Raw genomic sequence first — 27,768 nt, forward strand, 5'->3', positions numbered from 1 at the left:
ATGTCATTATTTTATATTAAATTTAATTAAAAAAATAATATGAAATCTTTTATAAAAGGAAATACTATAACACCAACACATTTACAAATTTTAAAGCATATTGTACAATCTTTATATAATACTTGTATTTTAATTTTTGTAAAAAATTTCAAAAAGCATTTATTATTCCTAATAATTATTATTAAAATTATAAATACTCAACTTTGAGCAAACTTTATTATTACTGAGTACTATTTATTTTTATTATAATAATTATAATTATTATATTATTAATATTCAAATATGAATTCTCTTTACAATATTAATTACGTTACATATGTATGCGAAAATACATGTCTCTATATATTTGTAGAAACAACGACAAGTTTCTTAGTCGAACGGGTCATTAAAATAAATGACTTTAGCATTTACATTCAGTTAATACCTAAAACATGTCATTATATTAAATTTAATTAAAAAAAATAATATGAAATCTTTTATAAAAGGAAATACTATAACACCAACACATTTACAAATTTTAAAGCATATTGTACAATCTTTATATAATACTTGTATTTTAATTTTTGTAAAAAAAATTCAAAAAGCATTTATTATTACTAATAATTATTATTAAAATTATAAATACTCAACTTTGAGCAAACTTTATTATTATGGAGTACTATTTATTTTTATTATAATAATTATAATTATTATATTATTAATATTCAAATATGAATTCTCTTTACGATATTAATTACGTTACATATGTATGCGAAAATACATGTCTCTATATATTTGTAGAAACAACGACAAGTTTTTTAGTCGAACGGGTCATTAAAATAAATAACTTTAGCATTTACATTCAGTTAATACCTAAAACATGTCACTAAATTATTTCGTTTAAACAAACCCGTGATTCCACAGGTCATTTCACTAGTTTTTAATTGTAGTTTTAATCTTAGTTTATTCCTCTATTGATTATGTTAATGTAATCCTTCCACTTCTATAAATGGAAAAAATAATATGGTAAAAAAATTTCCTGCCCCTACTTTATACATGTAAGACAAAAAGATTGGTAAAAAATAAGGGATAAAACTGGAAAATTAATAAAAAAAAATACATGTGTTCGTCATTTTTTGTTAAATTGTGTATTTTTTGTCCGGAGACAATAAATTTAGGACAGAGGGAGTATGTGTTTTTAATTGTAGTTAAATCTAAGTTTATTTATTTTAGACGAGGTATACGGTTTTAATGATTTACAATTTATATGTTGGATGATTAATTAACCTATTTGAATATAATTGTGTATATGAAACAACATGTTTTGGTTAACTTTTTCTGGCCCCATAGTATTAATCTTCAACCTTCGTGTCTGACATCACGGGCTCTTGAACTCAAAAGAAGAAAATCAATTAATTTTGCACGATTATATTACCTACTGTGCAATGCACGGGCTCTAAAATTGTAGCCGTTAACTTACTAACACCACCCTAAATCACTTTTAAAATTTTTCAACACCATGGCTCTTAAACTCAAAAGAATAATTGTTTGAAAAAATTCATTTATTATACAGAGTATAAGGCCACCACCAAAATCAATGGTGGAGACAAGAGGGGACAATGTGGTGCTCAGTCACCCTCAAAAACTAATGTTAAACTATTATTATTCTATAATTTTAGTACAGGTGATATTAGTTTGGGATGATTTAATGTTAGAAAAATACTCTGTAATTTAAAAAGAATACTCTGTAATTCGAAAAAATACTCGGGATTATTATGATTTTTGTTTCTTTTATTCAGTAACATACAATATTTATCGATAGTATTGTTCAAAAGATGTGACCACTTTCCTTTGTTATAAGTTACGATATATAAATAATTAGAGCCCCCCTTATCTTGAATTTCTGGCTTCGCCTCTGACCAGAATCACGTATCATGCACATATTATTTGAAGTATGAATGCAATATAATCATTAAATGATTCATATTAACATTAAGGATGGGGACGTAAAACAAATTGGGACTAGATGTAATAATATATATATTTCTAATATATCATCATGGACTCTTAAACTCAAAAGAACTTTTAAAATTTCTAAACACCACGAGCTCTTGAATTCAAAAAAATAATTGTTTGAAAAAATCAATTAATTTTGCACCATTATTTTTTCCACCGTGTAACGCACGGGCTCTAAAACTATCACAACAAATTTGCAAAGTGATATTTAACTATTTTTTTAAACTACTATGTAATGCACGGACTCCATACACTAACTCTCTTATAAAGTGTTAGCAATTTAGTAATTTTATCAATTATTATCATTTTATTGAAAATATTAACTCTAAAAATACTATGTAATCGTTTGATAAACTTAATTGATTTTGCACGATTATTTACACACTCGTACAACGCACGGGCTCTAAAACCTAGTATATATATAAGAAAATAGTAGCATCTTCTTTGTATAGGACTTTATACATTGGAGAAAAATCATTAGACCTTTTTTTAAGTTTCGCTTTACATTGCAAGGCTTAATTTTTTTCAAGACACAATCGATCCGAAAGTTTGACCCAGGTAACCTAAATTTCAGAATATAAGTCTCAATCCATGTATGCCCCACATACGAGAAAAGGTCACAAATAGAGTTGAACCAAGTAACATTGCAAAGGCATAATGATAGTAGGGTCGGGATATCCCCGCCCTCCGAACCGGACGTGAGGGTCTCCCCTCATCCGGCTCTCCGCAGGGGAATCTCCACTCACTGCTTCCCCTAATATCCTCCCTTTACCACATCATGGGGGTTTACAGGAGATCCCAGAGGCTCGCTCGGAAAGGCTGCTATACCATACCTTTTGACTTAACTCTACTCTAGTAGTCACTAGACTCACTATAGTAGTCCGTCCGGCTGCTCTTGCTGAAATCATTACTCTTCATTCTCCCGTGCTCTAGCATTTGCGCTCCCTAGACCACTACTATGTAGTTAGGTAGGGACAATCAATCTGGGAATCTAGGAATGAATGGGGATCCCTATCAATATCAAAATGAAGAAAATAGAATGAAATATATTACCTTTCTCTCACTCAATAGATGTATCTGGTCTGATACGGTACAGTACAATATGAGACAATGGCTAAGATGACATGCGGCTAGTCCCAACTCTTAGTCTCGTAGTCTTGAAACTCAGCCGTACTTCCTTTGGCTGGCCTTTCGATCCCCTCGTTCACAAAGGGGCGCAACTGAAGCTCATCTAACGATGTTCTAGTGGCTGTTCGCTCCTCTTTCTCTTCCTCTTTCTCTGTTTCTGCTAGGATTTTGTCCTGATAGCGCCATGCTTGTTCAAGAAAGAGAGAGTCCCTTTGACGGAGAGAAAGACTCCGGGGATAGATAGTCAATGGCCTATGAGGAAGACATCTCCTCTGTTTTTGCTCTTCTTTTTGGCCTTTGGGCTTTTTTTTGACTGTCCAACTCAATATCTTAAAATAGAAGTCATCTTTCTTCAAAGGCCGTTGACTCTGCTTCCTTGATTGAATAATCAAAGGTGAATACTGCAATAACGTTAACGCTACAACACGCGCAACTCTCCTTAATCACTTCTTTTAAAAAAATAAAGGTCATGTGTGCAGATTCTATGACTCCTTACTGGTTGGAACGGACGCAAACACTAAATTTTGACACCACCTACTTTTACACTCTATACCAAATACCAATTATTTACTTCATTACTATTGTGACAATCCGGAAATTTCCGACCAAATTTAAACTTAATCTTTATATGTTTCCGACATGATAAGCAAAGTCTGTAATATTGATTCTCAAACTTTTTGAACTAATGTTATATATTCAGTTAACCTTTGACTATTGACCGACGATTCACGAACATCTATTTGTAAATAGATATATATATATATATATATATATATATATATATATATATATATATATATATATATATATATATATATATATATATACAATAAGTTAGAATATTAATTATTCATAAATAACTTACAATGTGTATTTAAAAACTGATTTATGCATATTAAATAAAGATATATATATATATATATATATATATATATATATATATATATATATATATATATATATATAAGTTAGAATATTAATTATTCATAAATAACTTACAATGTGTATTTAAAAACTGATTTATGCATATTACATAAAGATATATATATATATATATATATATATATATATATATATATATATATATATATATATATATATATATATATATATATATATATATTTATATATATAATTTCAAGTTATTTAGTAAACGATAGTAACATTTGTTTATTGATTCAATTGATATTTAGATAAGTTAACTAAAACGTTTAAGATGAACAAATAAAACACTAATTTACTACAGTATTTTCGAATTGCTACAGTACCTAAAAAGCTACAGTGTTTTCGAAAATCACTATTTGCTACAGTAAAAAAATATTTTGCTACAATGTTTTCGAAAATCACTATTTGCTACAGTAAAACACTATTTTCTACAGTAAAACACTATTTGCTACAGTAAAAAAGACTTGGCTACAGTAAATACTATTTGCTACAGTAAGCCACTATTTGCTACAGTGAACACTATTTGCTACAGTGAACACTATTTGCTACAGCGAAAAATATGTCGACAAATAAGAAAACAAAACATTGTGAGCTGGATTTTTAGGCCATGCGATCGCATGGGATTATGCCTTCCCATCCATGCGATCGCATGGGATGAGGTGACAGGCCACATTATAAAAGCTCGATCAGTTTTAGCTAGATGCATTCATTCAATCTATCTATCTTTCGTATATCTCCCTCTATATGTATAATAATAATAATAATAATAATAATAATAATAATAATAATAATAATAATAATAATTATTATTATTATTATTATTATTATTATTATTATTATTATTATTATTATTATTATTATTATTATCATTATTATTAAGATTAATATTATTATTAATCTTATTATTAGTAGTATTAGTATTATTATTATTTATACATAAAATACTACGGCGAAGTTCTGCTCGCATATTTTCAAAATGAATTTTCGAGCGGAATAGAGATAATGAAATTATGGGTTATAACTATGGAGTTTATGGGTATGGTTCGGGGGTATAGCTCGTGAGTCAAACTAGTGTTTATCATCTCCGTTGCGTCTACGTACTATCCTGCAATATTGAATCACAATATTGATACGTGAGCATTCATATCTTATCTTTTTTATATTAATAGTGTATCCATGTCTAGTGCTCGAGTATATATGTTTATGCATGCTTGTATGCTTTAATTTTGTCGTTAGATAGTTTATGATGAATCACGAATTTGATACATATGCTACTGATATAAAGTATATGATATGCATGTTTTTTGAAAGCTGGCGAAAAATTATTAACTTTTCATTTAGAAATCGCGTGATTTCGATGAACGGATTAAAAGATATGGTAACTGAATTATGTTTAACGTTAATTGAAATTGTGTTTGAAACTGTAAATTAATATTTAAACAACTTGTCTATGAGATTGATAAATTGGATTTTCAAATATTACTAATCGAGTAAATGAATTTCTATATAAAGCACGTCTCGTTTTGTTAAACAATTGTCAAAGTTGACTGTCTTATCATGTTTTAAAGCTTTATAAACATTATAATCTGATTTTACAAATATTGGAAAACTATGTGAAATAATAAAATATGTTCGATTGCCATGATAATTCAAATATAATATAGCTCCTGAAATAAGTAATATTTTGAGTTTGATAAACTATAAATTCATTCAATTATCAAGACTTATACTATGTTAATAAACATGTATAGATTTAAAGATCATATTGGGTCAGGTTGACTTTTGAGATGACTTTTGTTAACTTTTACATGTCGGTCACGAGCTTTAAGATTGTGATACACTATGACTCGACCTAGCTTGTTAAACATTTATTGACCAACATATGTTCTCTAGGTTGAGATCTACGATTACTTTGCATTTTGAGTTTCAGTCACATTTCGGTGAATGAATTTGTGTGCTGCTAAGGTGAGTTTCATTTGCTCCCTTTTTAATTGCTTTTGCAATTTATATTTTTGGGCTGAGAATACATGCACTTTATTTTAAACGCAATGGATACAAGTACATACTAAATTCTACACCGAGTTTGAACCGAAAATCCCTTAGCTTTGGTAACTAGTAACTGCCGGTTATAAGTACTGGTGGGCGCGAGTAGTTATATATGGATCCATAGGACTTGACATCCCCGTCTGTTCCAGGTATAGAAACCCTAGCCTGAACTATAAAACATACGTATGCTATTTGAGTTTAGTACACGTTGGATTGCGTGTATTGTACATGTTGGTTGCATGTATGTTAAAACAGGGGTACTTATTATAACGTTAAAGCATAGTTACCAGGGTGCTCAATCTTGTAGAATATTTTGATAAACGTTTCGGATGACACAACTGAAATCTTGTGATCCACCTTTATATACAGATTATGCACAACATTAAAACTATGAACTCACCAACCTTTGTGTTGACACTTTTAAGCATGTTTATTCTCAAGTTCCTAGAAGTCTTCCGCTGTTTGCTTATACGTTATACAAGCTATGTGTATGGAGTCATACATGCTTTATTCGAAAAAACTTTGCATTCACAAAATCATCACCATGTATCTTATTTTAAATGTACTGTCAAAGGATGTATTATGGTAAACTATTATTTACGGTGATTGTCTATATGTAGAAATCATCAGATGCCGAAAACCTTGGAAATTGATATTCATTTATGGTGTGCCTTTTCAAAAGAATGCAATTTTTACAAAATGTATCATGTAGAGGTCAGTACCTCACTATGAAATCAATGAATGATGACTTCGTCCAAGTGGATTTAGACGGGTCATCACAGTTGGTATCAGAGCTTGAGGTCTTAGGGAACCAGAATTTGCATTAGTGTGTTTAACTGGTAATTTTTAGGATGCATTAGTGAGTCTGGACTATGACCGTATCTGTTTTTACCGAGTTTTGCTTACCATTTATTGTCGGAAATTACTTGCTTATCATTCCTAAGTCTAGACATGTCCTACTGCATTTACTGCATAGATAGTGTATCGATAAAATTCATATCTTAGCGTATCTGTTACTTTAAACTTTTCCTGACATCTTTCGAAAATTTCTCCGTAATTTATGGGATTTTGGTATTATATATACATATGTAAATTATGTATTGAAGAATACCAAATCTAAGTCCTATAATCTATTTCACATCAAAAATCATTTCCCTGATTACACAAAATGGATCCTGTATCTAGTTCAAATTTCTTAAACTCCGACAGCTATTCCGATATGGATATTCACCTGAACTCTGAAGACAGTGTAACCGAAATGGATCAACCAATTAGCCATCACCTATTCTGGATAAATTGGGGATGGGTTCGTAGCTTACTTAGTCATTGGAGACAAGAAGAAGGTGATCCCTTCCATATTCCCCTCTTGGCGAAGAACCTGAAGCACTTACCGGAGAACCTGTTCGTAATACCATTTTCTCTCTCATTTCCAGAGTATCTTGTCATGATTATATAGTATCTCAAATTCTAGATCTTATTCATCCGTCCGTCCGAACCGACAATCACCCCGATGTAATAGAAGAAGTCAACGAGTTTCGCGCTCGAGTAGTGGCTTTGGAGAATATGATGCAAAGGTTACAAGCACCAGCAGCATCACCGACATCAACAGTACTACCATCATCTATACCAACAGTACCGTCAGCATCGTCAGCATCAGCAACATCTACAACATCACAAGCTCCGCCAGATCCATAATCACTGCAAACATCATCACTAATCAACAACGCGTATATCGTATCAACGAGTTATGAAGTATTAACTCATTCCCTCTAAAGAAATTATATGTATATTATATATATATATATATATATATATATATATATATATATATATATATATATATATATATATATATATATATATGAATTTTAAGATCAAAATAAATCTTTTCGTACTAAGCTATTACGTGTGAATCTTAACTACTCGGTTAGTTCATGTTATTAATATGCTATGATGTACATCCTTCGTTAATGACTTAACAATCGTTAACTATAATCTCTGCTTCGAATTAATAGATTCCATTTCATAATAAATCAAGTGTATTATTCAAATACATGTTTGATTTATGCTTTTATTTTCGATGTAATTGAAACTTTCCAGAAAACATCATTCGTACCTTGCAGAGTTAGCAAGAGTTCCATAAGCACCAACATGATTCACTGAGGAAATATCAATAAAATAGAATAACGAAGTATTGATTACATTAGTGAAATACTCTGCGAAGATTATGAAATCTTTAATGTTTTAGAGATTATTCAATATCTAATCCAACCGAAAATCAAATGAGCCTAATATGATATTAACTCAATAAATCTGTATTACATCTGAAGAAAATATACATACATATATTTTCATAAAGACTGTAATAAAATTCTCTGGTACAAAATATTACTTGTGAAACTTTTAACGGGTAGGCAATACTCGAAAGATATATAAATTCACAATTAATATGTTACATTCTTTGATTCTGATTCAACAAATCATCAACTATACTCACTACTTTCATAACGATATACATTCTTTTCTGTAAATCAAAACAACCATTCGCATTCAAATTTGATTACATATTCTGATTTTGAAAAATCAGAATCCAAGCCAAGATTTAACAGAAAACATCACTCTTAGATTCTTACATCTTTCAAAGCTATACTTTGACTTCAAAACTGTGCTAGAACATCATTTCTATTCATAAAACCCAGAAAAATATTTGTATCATTCAAAATTCTAGAACATCATATGTATCTTGACAATTACAATCTTCATGCAAACCCTTCAAACTTTTCAAAACACCTCAGATTGATAACCGACGATTCGGTTATGATAACTTTGAATGCTGATGAAGCAGCAAAAACTGTAAACGACCTTAATAGCCAAAAGTTTGATGATAAAGAATAGTGTGTTGGCAAAGCTCAGAAAAAGAGAAGGTTTGGAACTGGAAAACGGATTGAGCAAACCATGAAGGAGGCTGTGGACAAATCACAAAGACTAAACCTGCCTTCAAAGAATCCAAATGATTCAGTATCTGCTGAAGTCATTAACGAATACCTTGCTCCTGACTCTAAACCTTTACGGACAAATCTTCTTTATCATCTTTCGATATTAGAAATTCTAAGATATCATTGTATCTTTCATTATAAATATCCTCGATATTTCTGAAGATATTTTCATAACTATTCTTATCTAAAATCATTTATCTCCTCGCGTTATCAGTATTACATCATAAAGGAAACTGTTTAGTTTCTATATTCTGTAAACCTTCGAGTTTAAATTATGAATATTTTGAAGTAGTGTTGGGAACTGAAGCATGAGTTAGTATAATATAATGACACTTGATCAACGTGATTATATTACAGTAAGTCATGCTGAGTTTCTAATGGAAGGTGATAAAGGTTCACAGATCATACCCTCATCATGAACCATGTTACATAACTGTTTCATTCTATTTTACCTCTAAACATATCAAGAAAATATTTTTCTTGATGATTCGGTCTTTTTTGGATATTCTGGTAATTTGAAAAATCAAATCATGCTATTACCTTTCCTTTCTGCTTTGTATATTATGATCATTCGAAACTCCATACCTACGAATTCTGGACCATTATTTGCTTGACTTGAAGTCGGGAAGAAGAAGAAAACAAAAGCATGAAGCTCCAAAATAGAAATGGGAGTATAAATCGCAGCAAATAGGAGAGAGCATTAACTGTGGATGTCGATGATTATAGAAAGACAGAAGCAGGGACTCTGAAAAATAAGGAAAGATATAAAGCCCGACGACAACACATAAATTACAAACCGTGTATATCAATAAGTATTGCAACGTAAAGACACGGGAGAACTAAAAATACTATAAAGCCAAGAGTATAGTAAAAGTGAATAGATTCCTCCGGCGACAGATGAAAAAGAAGAATGATAGATATGAAAGTTAGGAGTATATCAAGAACCAGAACTGGATGGAGCATATTGACGAATACTTTAAAGTATGAGTTGAGGGAGGAAGAATAGAAGGTGAGTTGTGGAAATAAAGAAACGAAGGGAGTGGATTTATAGCGAAAAATCTGACAGAGAAATCGTGACAGGTTATCGCATTTAATCAAAGAAGATCCTAATTTCCTTAATTATCGAAAAATCAAATTTTATTACGAAGATTTTCTCTAAATCCCTTGAAGTCCGGAAATCAATCATATCTACGTCAAAAGATATGATGAATCTACATTTATTCATTTCACTCTTTTGTGATAACTTCACTCGTACTCTTCACAAAATCGAATTGTTTTATCTATATTACTATATGATGATAAAACTCTAATTTTCAGCTCGTATGCGTCATAAAAACATACTTATTGTCCGCCATGACCATCCTAATCAAATTTCAGGACGAAATTTCTTTAACGGGTAGGTATGAAATGTCCCGTTCTTATTGATTAAAAACGTTCCATATTAATTGATTTCGTTGCGAGGTTTTGACCTCTATATGAGACGTTTTTCAAAGACTGCATTCATTTTTAAAACAAACCATAACCTTTATTTCATAGATAAAGGTTTTAAAAAGCTTTACGTAGATTATCAAATAATGATAATCTAAAATATCCTGTTTACACACGACCATTACATAATGGTTTACAATACAAATATGTTACAACAAAATAAGTTTCTTGAATGCAGTTTTTACACAATATCATACAAGCATGGACTCCAAATCTCGTCCTTATTTAACTATGCAACAGCGGAAGCTCTTAATAATCACCTGAGAATAAACATGCTTAAAACGTCAACAAAAATGTTGGTGAGTTATAGGTTTAACCTATATATATCAAATCATAATAATAGACCACAAGATTTCATATTTCAATACACATCCCATACATAGAGATAAAAATCATTCATATGGTGAACACCTGGTAACCGACATTAACAAGATGCATATATAAGAATATCCCCATCATTCCGGGACACCCTTCGGATATGATATAAATTTCGAAGTACTAAAGCATCCGGTACTTTGGATGGGGCTTGTTGGGCCCGATAGATCTATCTTTAGGATTCGCGTCAATTAGGGTGTCTGTTCCCTAATTCTTAGATTACCAGACTTAATAAAAAGGGGCATATTCGATTTCGATAATTCAACCATAGAATGTAGTTTCACGTACTTGTGTCTATTTTGTAAATCATTTATAAAACCTGCCTGTATTCTCATCCCAAAAATATTAGATTTTAAAAGTGGGACTATAACTCACTTTCACAGATTTTTACTTCGTCGGGAAGTAAGACTTGGCCACTGGTTGATTCACGAACCTATAACAATATATACATATATATCAAAGTATGTTCAAAATATATTTACAACACTTTTAATATATTTTGATGTTTTAAGTTTATTAAGTCAGCTGTCCTCGTTAGTAACCTACAACTAGTTGTCCACAGTTAGATGTACAGAAATAAATCGATAAATATTATCTTGAATCAATCCACGACCCAGTGTATACGTATCTCAGTATTGATCACAACTCAAACTATATATATTTTGGAATCAACCTCAACCCTGTATAGCTAACTCCAACATTCACATATAGAGTGTCTATGGTTGTTCCGAAATATATATAGATGTGTCGACATGATAGGTCGAAACATTGTATACGTGTCTATGGTATCTCAAGATTACATAATATACAATACAAGTTGATTAAGTTATGGTTGGAATAGATTTGTTACCAATTTTCACGTAGCTAAAATGAGAAAAATTATCCAATCTTGTTTTACCCATAACTTCTTCATTTTAAATCCGTTTTGAGTGAATCAAATTGCTATGGTTTCATATTGAACTCTATTTTATGAATCTAAACAGAAAAGTATAGGTTTATAGTCAGAAAAATAAGTTACAAGTCGTTTTTGTAAAGGTAGTCATTTCAGTCGAAAGAACGACGTCTAGATGACCATTTTAGAAAACATACTTCCACTTTGAGTTTAACCATAATTTTTGGATATAGTTTCATGTTCATAATAAAAATCATGTTCTCTGAATAACAACTTTTAAATCAAAGTTTATCATAGTTTTTAATTAACTAACCCAAAACAGCCCGCGGTGTTACTACGACGGCGTAAATCCGGTTTTACGGTGTTTTTCGTGTTTCCAGGTTTTAAATCATTAAGTTAGCATATCATATAGATATAGAACATGTGTTTAGTTGATTTTAAAAGTCAAGTTAGAAGGATTAACTTTTGTTTGCGAACAAGTTTAGAATTAACTAAACTATGTTCTAGTGATTACAAGTTTAAACCTTCGAATAAGATAGCTTTATATGTATGAATCGAATGATGTTATGAACATCATTAATACCTTAAGTTCCTTGGATAAACCTACTGGAAAAGAGAAAAATGGATCTAGCTTCAATGGATCCTTGGATGGCTCGAAGTTCTTGAAGCAGAATCATGACACGAAAACAAGTTCAAGTAAGATCATCACTTGAAATAAGATTGTTATAGTTATAGAAATTGAACCAAAGTTTGAATATGATTATTACCTTGTATTAGAATGATAACCTACTGTAAGAAACAAAGATTTCTTGAGGTTGGATGATCACCTTACAAGATTGGAAGTGAGCTAGCAAACTTGAAAGTATTCTTGATTTTATGAAACTAGAACTTTTGGAATTTATGAAGAACACTTAGAACTTGAAGATAGAACTTGAGAGAGATCAATTAGATGAAGAAAATTGAAGAATGAAAGTGTTTGTAGGTGTTTTTGGTCGTTGGTGTATGGATTAGATATAAAGGATATGTAATTTTGTTTTCATGTAAATAAGTCATGAATGATTACTCATATTTTTGTAATTTTATGAGATATTTCATGCTAGTTGCCAAATGATGGTTCCCACATGTGTTAGGTGACTCACATGGGCTGCTAAGAGATGATCATTGGAGTGTATATACCAATAGTACATACATCTAAAAGCTGTGTATTGTACGAGTACGAATACGGGTGCATACGAGTAGAATTGTTGATGAAACTGAACGAGGATGTAATTGTAAGCATTTTTGTTAAGTAGAAGTATTTTGATAAGTGTATTGAAGTCTTTCAAAAGTGTATAAATACATATTAAAACACTACATGTATATACATTTTAACTGAGTCGTTAAGTCATCGTTAGTCGTTACATGTAAGTGTTGTTTTGAAACCTTTAGGTTAACGATCTTGTTAAATGTTGTTAACCCAATGTTTATAATATCAAATGAGATTTTAAATTATTATATTATCATGATATTATCATGTATGAATATCTCTTAATATGATATATATACATTAAATGTCTTTACAACGATAATCGTTACATATATGTCTCGTTTAAAAATCATTAAGTTAGTAGTCTTGTTTTTACATATGTAGTTCATTGTTAATATACTTAATGATATGTTTACTTATCATAGTATCATGTTAACTATATATATATCCATATATATGTCATCATATAGTTTTTACAAGTTTTAACGTTCGTGAATCACCGGTCAACTTGGGTGGTCAATTGTCTATATGAAACATATTTCAATTAATCAAGTCTTAACAAGTTTGATTGCTTAACATGTTGGAAACATTTAATCATGTAAATATCAATCTCAATTAATATATATAAACATGGAAAAGTTCGGGTCACTACAGTACCTACCCGTTAAATAAATTTCGTCCCGAAATTTTAAGCTGTTGAAGGTGTTGACGAATCTTCTGGAAATAGATGCGGGTATTTCTTCTTCATCTAATCTTCACGCTCCCAGGTGAACTCGGGTCCTCTACGAGCATTCCATCGAACCTTAACAATTGGTATCTTGTTTTGCTTAAGTCTTTTAACCTCACGATCCATTATTTCGACGGGTTCTTCGATGAATTGAAGTTTTTCGTTGATTTGGATTTCATCTAACGGAATAGTGAGATCTTCTTTAGCAAAACATTTCTTCAAATTCGAGACGTGGAAAGTGTTATGTACAGCCACGAGTTGTTGAGGTAACTCAAGTCGGTAAGCTACTGGTCCGACACGATCAATAATCTTGAATGGTCCAATATACCTTGGATTTAATTTCCCTCGTTTACCAAATCGAACAACGCCTTTCCAAGGTGCAACTTTAAGCATGACCATCTCTCCAATTTCAAATTCTATATCTTTTCTTTTAATGTCAGCGTAGCTCTTTTGTCGACTTTGGGCGGTTTTCAACCGTTGTTGAATTTGGATGATCTTCTCGGTAGTTTCTTGTATAATCTCCGGACCCGTAATCTGTCTATCCCCCACTTCACTCCAACAAATCGGAGACCTGCACTTTCTACCGTAAAGTGCTTCAAACGACGCCATCTCAATGCTTGAATGGTAGCTGTTGTTGTAGGAAAATTCTGCTAACGGTAGATGTCGATCCCAACTGTTTCCGAAATCAATAACACATGCTCGTAGCATATCTTCAAGCGTTTGTATCGTCCTTTCGCTCTGCCCATCAGTTTGTGGATGATAGGCAGTACTCATGTCTAGACGAGTTCCTAATGCTTGCTGTAATGTCTGCCAGAATCTTGAAATAAATCTGCCATCCCTATCAGAGATAATAGAGATTGGTATTCCATGTCTGGATATGACTTCCTTCAAATACAGTCGTGCTAACTTCTCCATCTTGTCATCTTCTCTTATTGGCAGGAAGTGTGCTGATTTGGTGAGACGATCAACTATTACCCAAATAGTATCAAAACCACTTGCAGTCCTTGGCAATTTAGTGATGAAATCCATGGTAATGTTTTCCCATTTCCATTCTGGGATTTCGGGTTGTTGAAGTAGACCTGATGGTTTCTGATGCTCAGCTTTGACCTTAGAACACGTCAAACATTCTCCTACGTATTTAGCAACATCGGCTTTCATACCCGGCCACCAAAAATATTTCCTGAGATTCTTGTACATCTTCACCGTTCCAGGATGTATTGAGTATCTGGTTTTATGAGCTTCTCTAAGTACCATTTCTCTCATATCTCCAAATTTTGGTACCCAAATCCTTTCAGCCCTATACCGGGTTCCGTCTTCCCGAATATTAAGATGCTTCTCCGATCCTTTGGGTATTTCATCCTTTAAATTTCCCTCTTTTAAAACTCCTTGTTGCGCCTCCTTTATTTGAGTAGTAAGGTTATTATGAATCATTATATTCATAGATTTTACTCGAATGGGTTCTCTGTCCTTCCTGCTCAAGGCATCGGCTACCACATTTGCCTTCCCCGGGTGGTAACGAATCTCAAAGTCGTAATCATTCAATAATTCAATCCACCTACGCTGCCTCATATTCAGTTGTTTCTGGTTAAATATGTGTTGAAGACTTTTGTGGTCGGTATATATAATACTTTTGACCCCATATAAGTAGTGCCTCCAAGTCTTTAATGCAAAAACAACCGCGCCTAATTCCAAATCATGCGTCGTATAATTTTGTTTGTGAATCTTCAATTGTCTAGACGCATAAGCAATCACCTTCGTTCGTTGCATTAATACACAACCGAGACCTTGCTTTGATGCATCACAATAAATCACAAAATCATCATTCCCTTCAGGCAATGACAATATAGGTGCCGTAGTTAGCTTTTTCTTCAATAACTGAAACGCTTTCTCTTGTTCATCATTCCATTCAAATTTCTTCCCTTTATGCGTTAATGCAGTCAAGGGTTTTGCTATTCTGGAAAAGTCTTGGATGAACCTTCTGTAGTAACCAGCTAGTCCTAAAAACTGGCGTATGTGTTTCGGAGTTTTCGGGGTTTCCCACTTTTCAACAGTTTCTATCTTTGCCGGATCCACCTTAATACCTTCTTTGTTCACTATGTGACCGAGGAATTGAACTTCTTCCAACCAAAATGCACACTTTGAAAACTTAGCGTACAATTCTTCCTTCCTCAATACTTCTAACACCTTTCTCAAATGTTCACCGTGTTCTTGGTCATTCTTTGAGTAAATAAGTATGTCATCAATGAAAACAATGACAAACTTGTCAAGGTATGGTCCACACACTCGGTTCATAAGGTCCATGAACACAGCTGGTGCATTAGTTAAACCAAACGGCATGACCATAAACTCGTAATGACCGTAACGTGTTCTGAAAGCAGTCTTTGGAATATCATTTTCTTTCACCCGCATTTGATGATACCCGGAACGTAAGTCAATCTTTAAATAAACAGACGAGCCTTGTAGTTGATCAAATAAGTCATCGATTCTCGGTAGTGGGTAGCGGTTCTTGATGGTAAGTTTGTTCAACTCTCGGTAGTCGATACACAACCTGAATGTACCATCTTTCTTCTTGACAAACAAAACAGGAGCTCCCCATGGTGATGTGCTTGGTCGAATGAAACCACGCTCTAAAAGTTCTTGTAATTGGCTTTGCAGTTCTTTCATCTCGCTGGGTGCGAGTCTGTAAGGAGCACGAGCTATTGGTGCAGCTCCTGGTACAAGATCTATTTGAAATTCAACGGATCGATGTGGGGGTAATCCCGGTAATTCTTTCGGAAATACATCGGGAAATTCTTTTGCAATGGGAACATCATTGATGCTCTTTTCTTCAGTTTGTACTTTCTCGACGTGTGCTAGAACAGCATAGCAACCTTTTCTTATTAGTTTTTGTGCCTTCAAATTACTAATAAGATGTAGCTTCGTGTTGCCCTTTTCTCCGTACACCATTAAGGATTTTCCTTTTTCTCGTATAATGCGAATTGCATTTTTGTAACAAACGATCTCCGCTTTCACTTCTTTCAACCAGTCCATACCGATTATCACATCAAAACTCCCTAACTCTACTGGTATCAAATCAATCTTAAATGTTTCGCTAACCAGTTTAATTTCTCGATTCCGACATATATTATCTGCTGAAATTAATTTACCATTTGCTAATTCGAGTAAAAATTTACTATCCAAAGGCGTCAATGGACAACTTAATTTAGCACAAAAATCTCTACTCATATAGCTTCTATCCGCACCCGAATCAAATAAAACGTAAGCAGATTTATTGTCAATAAGAAACGTACCCGTAACAAGCTCCGGGTCTTCCTGTGCCTCTGCCGCATTAATATTGAAAACTCTTCCACGGCCTTGTCCATTCGTGTTCTCCTGGTTCGGGCAATTTCTAATAATGTGGCCCGGTTTTCCACATTTATAACAAACTACATTGGCATAACTTGCTCCGACACTACTTGCTCCGCCATTACTCGTTCCGACACCATTTGTTCCTTTCGTTCTATTAACCCCTGGTCCGTAAACCTCACACTTCGCCGCGCTATGACCATTTCTTTTTACACTTGTTGCAAAATTTGGTGCAGAACCCCGAGTGATACTTTTCACACCTTTGGCATAGCTGCTTCTGATTGCTGTTGTTGTTGCGGTTATTATTGTTGTTGGGATGATTGTTGTAGTTGCTGTTGCTATTGTTGTTGTTGTTATTGTTGGGCCGTTTGTTGTAGTTGCGATTGATGTTGCGATTGTTGGGATAATTGTTGCGATTATTGTTGTAATTGCTGTTGTTGTTGTATTGGTGATTCTTATCACCGTTTTCCTCCCACTTTCTTTTGACTTGCTTCACATTGGCCTCTTCAGCAGTCTGTTCTTTAATTCTTTCTTCAATCTGGTTCACTAGTTTGTGAGCCATTCTACATGCCTGTTGTATAGAGGCGGGCTCGTGTGAACTTATGTCTTCTTGGATTCTTTCCGGTAATCCTTTCACAAATGCGTCGATCTTCTCTTCCTCATCTTCGAATGCTCCCGGACACAATAGGCACAATTCTGTGAATCATCTTTCGTACGTGGTAATATCAAATCCTTGGGTTCGTAACCCTCTATGTTCTGTCTTGAGTTTATTGACCTCGGTTCTGGGACGGTACTTCTCGTTCATCAAGTGCTTGAATGCTGACCACGGTAGTGCGTACGCATCGTCTTGTCCCACTTGCTCTAGATAGGTATTCCACCATGTTAACGCAGAACCTGTGAAGGTATGCGTAGCGTACTTCACTTTGTCCTCTTCAGTACACTTACTTATGGCAAACACCGATTCGACCTTCTCGGTCCACCGTTTCAATCCGATCGGTCCTTCGGTTCCATCAAATTCCAAAGGTTTGCAGGCAGTGAATTCTTTGTAGGTGCATCCTACACGATTTCCTGTACTGCTAGATCCAAGGTTATTGTTGGTATGTAGCGCAGCCTGTACTGCGGCTATGTTTGAAGCTAGAAAAGTACGGAATTCCTCTTCATTCATATTCACGGTGTGTCGAGTAGTCGGTGCCATTTCCTTAAAAATAGTCAAATGGAACAAGTTAATCATACAGAATATTAAGAGTAGTTAATAGTATTTCGTAGCATAATATGAACTCATTTATAAAAGCTTTTTCTTCATATTAGCGTTTTATAAGTTTAAATTCGGGTAGTACCTACCCGTTAAGTTCATACTTAGTAGCTAATATACAATTCAACTACTACAATTCTATATGAAAAACTGATTATAATAATATTTCGCGTTCAAACTTTTATACAATATTTTACAAACTTACAATACCGCTTATTTTACATAAAGCATGAAATATAGCACACAATAACTTTGATACAAGATAGTTGTGAAGATAATTCTAGCTAGTGCACAAGTCGTTCAGCAAAGGCAATAAAGACACGTAATTCATACGTCCAGAAACAAGTCATGCATTCTGGTTTTACTAGGACTACTTCCCATCCTTGGTCTTGTGCAACATAACCGTTATGGCCGTTGATAAGACAGCGTGTTGTAACGTCGTCAAAGGGACGAGGGTTACGTAATGTCCAACAGTCCCGTAATAATCTAAAAACCTCATTTCTTACCCCAATTACCGACTCCGTCACTTGTGGAAACGTTTTGTTTAATAGTTGTAGCCCGATGTTCTTGTTCTCACTTTGGTGAGAAGCGAACATTACTAATCCGTAAGCATAACATGCTTCTTTATGTTGCATGCTAGCCGCTTTTTCTAAATCACGAAGTCCAATATTCGGATATATTGAGTCAAAATAATTTCTTAACCCGTTGCGTAAAATAGCATTTGGGTTCCCCGCAATATATGCTTCAAAGTAAACACATCGTAACTTATGGGTTTCCCAATGTGATATCCCCCATCTTTCAAACGAAAGTCTCTTATAAATCAAGACATTCTTGGAACGTTCTTCGAATGTCTTACAAACTGATCTCGCCTTAAATAGTTGTGCCGAGGAATTCTGGCCGACTCTAGACAAGATTTCATCAATCATGTCTCCGGGTAGGTCTCTTAAAATATTGGGTTGTCTATCCATTTTGTGTTTTTAAACTGTAAAATAGACAAGAGTTAGATTCATAAAAAAAATACTTATTAATACAAGCAATTTTTACATATATCATAAAGCATAAGAACACTATATTACATATATTACACCACACGAATACAACTATCTTATTCCGACTCGCTCGTTTCTTCTTTTTCGGTTTTGGTTCATTTTGCCAAGTTTCTAGGGATATATGATGTTCCCCTAATACGAGCCGTCGTTGTCCACATTGGTTTAGAAAAACCTGGTGGTTTAGAGGTTCCCGGGTCATTGTTACAACTTAAGAACTTCGGGGGTTGACGATACATATAAAGTTCATCGGGGTTGGAATTAGATTTCTCTATTTTTATGCCCTTTCCCTTATTATTTTCTTTTGCCTTTTTAAATTCAGTTGGGGTAATTTCTATAACATCATTGGAATTCTCGTCGGAATCCGATTCATCGGAGAATTGGTAATCCTCCCAATATTTTGCTTCCTTGGCGGAAACACCATTGACCATAATTAACCTTGGTCGGTTGGTTGAGGATTCTCTTTTACTTAACCGTTTTATTATTTCCCCCACCGGTTCCGATTCTTCTTCCGGTTCCGATTCTTCGTCCGGTTCCGATTCTTCTTCCGGTTCCGACTCTTCTTCCGGTTCCTCTTCGGGAACTTGTGAATCAGTCCATGAATCATTCCAATTTACATTTGACTCTTCATTATTATTAGGTGAGTCAATGGGACTTGTACTAGAGGTAGACATCTATCACATAATATCAAACACGTTAAGAGATTAATATATCACATAATATTCATATGTTAAAAATATATAGTTTCCAACAAAAATGTTAAGCAATCATTTTTAAAGAAAACACGGTCGAAGTCCAGAATCACTAATGCATCCTAACAAACTCGATAAGACACACTAATGCAAATTTTCTGGTTCTCTAAGACCAACGCTCGGATACCAACTGAAATGTCCCGTTCTTATTGATTAAAAACGTTCCATATTAATTGATTTCGTTGCGAGGTTTTGACCTCTATATGAGACGTTTTTCAAAGACTGCATTCATTTTTAAAACAAACCATAACCTTTATTTCATAGATAAAGGTTTTAAAAAGCTTTACGTAGATTATCAAATAATGATAATCTAAAATATCCTGTTTACACACGACCATTACATAATGGTTTACAATACAAATATGTTACAACAAAATAAGTTTCTTGAATGCAGTTTTTACACAATATCATACAAGCATGGACTCCAAATCTCGTCCTTATTTAACTATGCAACAGCGGAAGCTCTTAATAATCACCTGAGAATAAACATGCTTAAAACGTCAACAAAAATGTTGGTGAGTTATAGGTTTAACCTATATATATCAAATCATAATAATAGACCACAAGATTTCATATTTCAATACACATCCCATACATAGAGATAAAAATCATTCATATGGTGAACACCTGGTAACCGACATTAACAAGATGCATATATAAGAATATCCCCATCATTCCGGGACACCCTTCGGATATGATATAAATTTCGAAGTACTAAAGCATCCGGTACTTTGGATGGGGCTTGTTGGGCCCGATAGATCTATCTTTAGGATTCGCGTCAATTAGGGTGTCTGTTCCCTAATTCTTAGATTACCAGACTTAATAAAAAGGGGCATATTCGATTTCGATAATTCAACCATAGAATGTAGTTTCACGTACTTGTGTCTATTTTGTAAATCATTTATAAAACCTGCCTGTATTCTCATCCCAAAAATATTAGATTTTAAAAGTGGGACTATAACTCACTTTCACAGATTTTTACTTCGTCGGGAAGTAAGACTTGGCCACTGGTTGATTCACGAACCTATAACAATATATACATATATATCAAAGTATGTTCAAAATATATTTACAACACTTTTAATATATTTTGATGTTTTAAGTTTATTAAGTCAGCTGTCCTCGTTAGTAACCTACAACTAGTTGTCCACAGTTAGATGTACAGAAATAAATCGATAAATATTATCTTGAATCAATCCACGACCCAGTGTATACGTATCTCAGTATTGATCACAACTCAAACTATATATATTTTGGAATCAACCTCAACCCTGTATAGCTAACTCCAACATTCACATATAGAGTGTCTATGGTTGTTCCGAAATATATATAGATGTGTCGACATGATAGGTCGAAACATTGTATACGTGTCTATGGTATCTCAAGATTACATAATATACAATACAAGTTGATTAAGTTATGGTTGGAATAGATTTGTTACCAATTTTCACGTAGCTAAAATGAGAAAAATTATCCAATCTTGTTTTACCCATAACTTCTTCATTTTAAATCCGTTTTGAGTGAATCAAATTGCTATGGTTTCATATTGAACTCTATTTTATGAATCTAAATAGAAAAGTATAGGTTTATAGTCGGAAAAATAAGTTACAAGTCGTTTTTGTAAAGGTAGTCATTTCAGTCGAAAGAACGACGTCTAGATGACCATTTTAGAAAACATACTTCCACTTTGAGTTTAACCATAATTTTTGGATATAGTTTCATGTTCATAATAAAAATCATTTTCTCTGAATAACAACTTTTAAATCAAAGTTTATCATAGTTTTTAATTAACTAACCCAAAACAGCCCGCGGTGTTACTACGACGGCGTAAATCCGGTTTTACGGTGTTTTTCGTGTTTCCAGGTTTTAAATCATTAAGTTAGCATATCATATAGATATAGAACATGTGTTTAGTTGATTTTAAAAGTCAAGTTAGAAGGATTAACTTTTGTTTGCGAACAAGTTTAGAATTAACTAAACTATGTTCTAGTGATTACAAGTTTAAACCTTCGAATAAGATAGCTTTATATGTATGAATTGAATGATGTTATGAACATCATTACTACCTTAAGTTCCTTGGATAAACCTACTGGAAAAGAGAAAAATGGATCTAGCTTCAATGGATCCTTGGATGGCTCGAAGTTCTTGAAGCAGAATCATGACACGAAAACAAGTTCAAGTAAGATCATCACTTGAAATAAGATTGTTATAGTTATAGAAATTGAACCAAAGTTTGAATATGATTATTATCTTGTATTAGAATGATAACCTACTGTAAGAAACAAAGATTTCTTGAGGTTGGATGATCACCTTACAAGATTGGAAGTGAGCTAGCAAACTTGAAAGTATTCTTGATTTTATGAAACTAGAACTTTTGGAATTTATGAAGAACACTTAGAACTTGAAGATAGAACTTGAGAGAGATCAATTAGATGAAGAAAATTGAAGAATGAAAGTGTTTGTAGGTGTTTTTGGTCGTTGGTGTATGGATTAGATATAAAGGATATGTAATTTTGTTTTCATGTAAATAAGTCATGAATGATTACTCATATTTTTGTAATTTTATGAGATATTTCATGCTAGTTGCCAAATGATGGTTCCCACATGTGTTAGGTGACTCACATGGGCTGCTAAGAGCTGATCATTGGAGTGTATATACCAATAGTACATACATCTAAAAGCTGTGTATTGTACGAGTACGAATACGGGTGCATACGAGTAGAATTGTTGATGAAACTGAACGAGGATGTAATTGTAAGCATTTTTGTTAAGTAGAAGTATTTTGATAAGTGTATTGAAGTCTTTCAAAAGTGTATAAATACATATTAAAACACTACATGTATATACATTTTAACTGAGTCGTTAAGTCATCGTTAGTCGTTACATGTAAGTGTTGTTTTGAAACCTTTAGGTTAATGATCTTGTTAAATGTTGTTAACCCAATGTTTATAATATCAAATGAGATTTTAAATTATTATATTATCATGATATTATCATGTATGAATATCTCTTAATATGATATATATACATTAAATGTCTTTACAACGATAATCGTTACATATATGTCTCGTTTAAAAATCATTAAGTTAGTAGTCTTGTTTTTACATATGTAGTTCATTGTTAATATACTTAATGATATGTTTACTTATCATAGTATCATGTTAACTATATATATATCCATATATATGTCATCATATAGTTTTTACAAGTTTTAACGTTCGTGAATCACCGGTCAACTTGGGTGGTCAATTGTCTATAAGAAACATATTTCAATTAATCAAGTCTTAACAAGTTTGATTGCTTAACATGTTGGAAACATTTAATCATGTAAATATCAATCTCAATTAATATATATAAACATGGAAAAGTTCGGGTCACTACAAGGTACTGTGACAACCCGGAAATTTCCGACCAAATTTAAACTTAATCTTTATATGTTTCCGACACGATAAGCAAAGTCTGTAATATTGATTCTCAAACTTTTTGAACTAATGTTATATATTCAGTTAACCTTTGACTATTAACCGACGATTCACGAACATCTATTTGTATATATATATATATATATATATATATATATATATATATATATATATATATATATACAATAAGTTGAAATATTAATTATTCATAAATAACTTGCAATGTGTATTTAAAAACTGATTTATGCATATTAAATAAAGATATATACATATATAATTTCAAGTTATTTAGTAAACGATAGTAACATTTGTTCATTGATTCGATTGATATTTAGATAAGTTAACTAAAATATTTAAGATGAACAAGTAAAACACTAATTTACTACAGTATTTTCGAATTGCTACAGTACCCGAAAAGCTACAGTGTTTTCGAAAATCACTATTTGCTACAGTAAAAATCATTTTGCTACAGTATTTTTGAAAATCACTATTTGCTACAGTAAAACACTATTTGCTACAGTAAAAATGCCTTTGCTACAGTAAATACTATTTGCTACAGTAAAAATGACTTGCTACATTAAATTTTATTTGCTGCAATGAACATTATTTGCTGCAGTGAACACTATTTGCTACAGTGAACACTATTTGCTACAGTGAAAAATATGTCGACAAACAAGAAAACAAAACATTGTGAGTTGGATTTTTAGGCCATGCGATCGCATGGGATTATGCCTTCCCATCCATGTGATCGCATGGGATGAGGAGACATGCCACATTATAAAAGCTCGATCAGTTTTGGCCAGATACATTCATTCAATCTATCTATCTTTCACATATCTCCCTCTATATGTATTATAATAATAATAATAATAATAATAATAATAATAATAATAATAATAATAATAATAATAATAATAATAATAATAATAATTATTATTATTATTATTATTATTATTATTATTATTATTATTATTATTATTATCATCATCATTATTATTAAGATTAATATTATTATTAATCTATTATTAGTAGTATTAGTATTATTATTATTTATACATAAAATACTACGGCTAGGTTCTGCTCGCATATTTTCAAAATGAATTTTCGAGCGGGATAGAACTAAGGAAATTATGGGTTATAGCTATGGAGTTTATGGGTATGGTTCGGGGGTATAGCTCGTGAGTCAAACTAGTGTTTATCATCTCCGTTGCGTCTACGTACTTTCCTGCAATATTGAATCACAATATTGATACGTGAGCATTCATATCTTATCTTTTTTATATTAATAGTGTATCCATGTCTAGTGCTCGAGTATATATGTTTATGCATGCTTGTATGCTTTAATTTTGTCGTTAGATAGTTTATAATGAATCACGAATTTGATACATATGCTACTGATATAAAGTATATGATATGCATGTTTTTGGAAAGCTGGCGAAAAATTATTAACTTTTCATTTAGAAATCGCGTGATTTCGATGAACGGATTAAAAGATATGGTCAACTGAATTATGATTAACGTTAATTGAAATTGTGTTTGAAACTGTAAATTAATATTTAAACAACTTGTCTATGAGATTGATAAATTGGATTTTCAAATATTACTAATCGAGTAAATAAATTTCTATATAAAGCACGTCTCGTTTTGTTAAACAATTGTCAAAGTTGACTGTCTTATCATGTTTTAAAGCTTTATAAACATTATAATCTGATTTTACAAATATTGGAAAACTATGTAAAATAATAAAATATGTTCGATTGCAATGATAATTCAAATATAATATAGCTCCTGAAATAAGTAATATTTTGAGTTTGATAAACTATAAATTCGTTCAATTATCAAAACTTATACTATGTTAATAAACATGTATAGATTTAAAGATCATATTGGGTCAGGTTGACTTTTGATATGACTTTTGTTAACTTTTACATGTCGGTCTCGAGCATTAGGATTGTGATACACTATGACTCGACCTAGCTTGTTAAACATTTATTGACCAACATATGTTCTCTAGGTTGAGATCTACGATTACTTTGCATTTCGAGTTTCAGTCACATTTCGGTGAATGAATTTGTGTGCTGCTAAGGTGAGTTTCAGTTGCTCCCTTTTTAATTGCTTTTGCAATTTATATTTTTGGGCTGAGAATACATGCACTTTATTTTAAACGCAATGGATACAAGTACATACTAAATTCTACACCGAGTTTGAACCGAAAATCCCTTAGCTTTGGTAACTAGTAACTGCCGGTTATAAGAACTGGTGGGTGTGACGACCCGGGAATTTCCGACTAAATATAAACTTAATCTTTATATGATTTCGATACGATGAGCAAAGTATGTAATGTTGAGTCTAGAAAAATTTGAAACGATGTTCATATATTCAATTGACCTTCGACTACTCCCGATGATTCACGAACCATTGCTTGTAAATATATGGATATATAAATATGTGTATATATAAATATATGTATAATATATATATTAACATGAACATTAATAAACTATTATATACATTTATTGTTATAAATAAATATGTACAATAAAATACATTATAATAAAAAACTATTATTTTATATGTATATTTCTTGTATATATATATATATATATATATATATATATATATATATATATATATATATATATATATATATATTGTAATATTTAATTTAATTATTTAATATATATTTATGTGCGTAGTAAATTTTGTTATTTAAAATTGTTTATATATATACATAGTGTATATTAAATATAATTAATTTTGAGCTTAAATGGTAAATGTCTGTAACTTTTGGTTGACGTTTAATTATTTTTAAAATAGTTCTAATATATATATATATATGAAGTTTTAAAATAAAAGTTGTTCCAAAATTTGATTAAAAAGATAGTAGTTGTGATAAATATTTTTTTTACCTTTTCAATCTAAGATTTTGTACTCCGTACATATAAATTAGAACATAAAAGAAATAATGAAGAAGTATGAGAAGCAACTCGTTATACGGGAAGATGGAATTCGATATTTTGCAAACCGTATTTGGGTACCGAAGTTGTGTGGATTAAGGAAGTTGATATTGAATGAGGCACATAAGACAAGATACTCGATACATCCTGGAGTTGGAAAGATGTACCAAGATCTTAAGACACATTATTGGTGGCCTAATTTAAAGACAGACGTTGCAACATATGTTGGGGAATGTTTAACTTGTTCCAAAGTCAAAGCTGAACACCAGAAGCCGTCAGGGTTACTTCAAAAACCAGAAATCCCAGAATGGAAATGGGATGGTATTACCATGGATTTCATCACGAAGTTACCAAAGACTGCCTGGGGATACGACACCATTTGGGTGATTGTTGATCGTCTCACCAAGTCTGCACATTTCTTGCCTATAAAAGAAACGGATAGAATGGAGAAAGTATTACGATTGTATATAAAGGAAGTTGTTTCAAGGCATGGAATACCTATTTCCATTATATCCGATCGTGATAGTAGATTTACATCAAAGTTCTGGAAATCACTACAGGAGGCCCTAGGAACTCGTTTGGATATGAGTACCGCGTATCATCCGCAAACCGACGGGCAGAGTGAAAGAACGATTCAGACTCTTGAAGACATGCTCAGGGCATGTGTGATCGATTTTGGAAACGGATGGGATAAATATCTACCATTAGCAGAATTCTCGTATAATAATAGTTATCATGCGAGCATTAAAGCTGCGCCATTCGAAGCATTGTACGGAAGGAAGTATATATCTCCTATTTTTTGGAATGAAGTAGGAGATCGACAATTAACTGGTCCCGAGATCATACACGAAACGACTGAGAAGATAGTACAAATCAAGGAGAGATTGAAAACAGCCCGTAGTCGCCAAAAGAGCTACGCCGATGTTCGAAGGAAACCATTAGAGTTTCAGATCGGTGACATGGTTATGTTAAAGGTGTCACCGTGGAAAGGTGTAATACGCTTCGGAAAAAGGGGTAAACTGAACCCAAGATATGTAGGCCCGTTCAAGATTATCGAACGCATTGGACCGGTAGCTTATCGACTCGAGTTACCACAACAACTCGCCGGAGTACATAATTCATTTCACGTCTCAAACCTTAAGAAGTGTCTTGCAAA

Source organism: Rutidosis leptorrhynchoides, chromosome 3, assembly GCF_046630445.1.
Source record: "Rutidosis leptorrhynchoides isolate AG116_Rl617_1_P2 chromosome 3, CSIRO_AGI_Rlap_v1, whole genome shotgun sequence".
Lineage (NCBI taxonomy): Eukaryota > Viridiplantae > Streptophyta > Magnoliopsida > Asterales > Asteraceae > Rutidosis > Rutidosis leptorrhynchoides.